Source organism: Pyrus communis, chromosome 11, assembly GCF_963583255.1.
Source record: "Pyrus communis chromosome 11, drPyrComm1.1, whole genome shotgun sequence".
In the NCBI taxonomy this organism is placed as follows: Eukaryota; Viridiplantae; Streptophyta; class Magnoliopsida; order Rosales; family Rosaceae; genus Pyrus; species Pyrus communis.
In genome coordinates, this window is record NC_084813.1 from 20,296,617 (window position 1) to 20,297,672 (window position 1,056).

Genomic DNA, 1,056 nt, shown 5'->3' on the forward strand with positions numbered 1-1,056 from the left:
AAGCCAATTTATATGGGTGCTATTATAGCTGCAGAATCCTGTTTCGAATCACCGTGAAATGCTATATTTGCTGTTTTCAATAATCTAATACGTGAAGCTTCATGGAAGGTGCATGTGCCCATTCATTATAGAACCTATGCTAACTCCTCATTTCTGTTGCGTGTTTAGGTTGGTTGATGCAAGCAAAAACCATGAAAAAAAACTGAAGATGCGGCGGAGGTCGGAGATGTTTCCAGTGTAAGAGCAGGCTCAAAATCTGACGATATGGAGAGAATAATGTCACAGATGCATCATTTATCGTTTATGCTCGAAAGCAATCTTTCAATCCCTCCCAAGCAAGATTGAGGGCTAATTTGTTTGTGTTTTTAGCATGCAATGTTTGTTGCGCAACTTGGATACAATACTGCGAAAAGAATTGAAGAAGAAAATGAAATTTAAGCAAAAAATAAAAAAGTTTAGAAGGGAGGTCTGTCAGACAACCGTGTGACCACCCCAACCGGTTGTTACAGCGGCTGAGAACGATCATCTACCGCTCGCATGATCCAAGGATCACAAAGCTGTTAGTCACGCTCTGATCATACGGTCATGGTTCATCCACCAGACTGAGGTTCCTGTCTCCTTTGAGATCAAGGATACAGAGGTACAACCTATAGAACAGATCCTGTTCAAGTAAGGTCGTGACCATTGAAGCGCGAGACAACCTAATAAAGTCCATCACTCCTTCTCACATGGCCGATGTGGGACTAACTCTAACCATGCCAAAAATGCAATGAAAGACAAAGCAACTTTTGAGACAAACAACAGCAGTCAGTCTAGGAAAAACATTTTACAATAGTTAGAAACACTAAAATATCCTACAGATGAAAAGTGAATTACAACATTGAAAACAAAGTGCACATTAAAAGCAACATATTACAACAGTTTTCAGTCTCCATGGTTTTGGTATTTCATCTCTGGTGAGATTGACCAGCATAGGTGAATATAACATGGTTCGTCTGCTACTCCTGTGTAGCCTTCACCGGGTACCCGTTTTCTACCTCCACGCCCGGGTGCCTG

The 1,056-nt window shown here is 41.3% G+C and overlaps 1 non-coding gene across 1 annotated transcript; it reads right to left on the minus strand.

The window, feature by feature from the left end:
- Positions 1 to 465: 465 nt before the first annotated feature.
- LOC137709627 (small nucleolar RNA U3) lies at positions 466 to 679 on the minus strand. Its single transcript, XR_011064914.1, has one exon. It is a non-coding gene; the product is annotated as a small nucleolar RNA U3 (small nucleolar RNA).
- Positions 680 to 1,056: the final 377 nt, after the last annotated feature.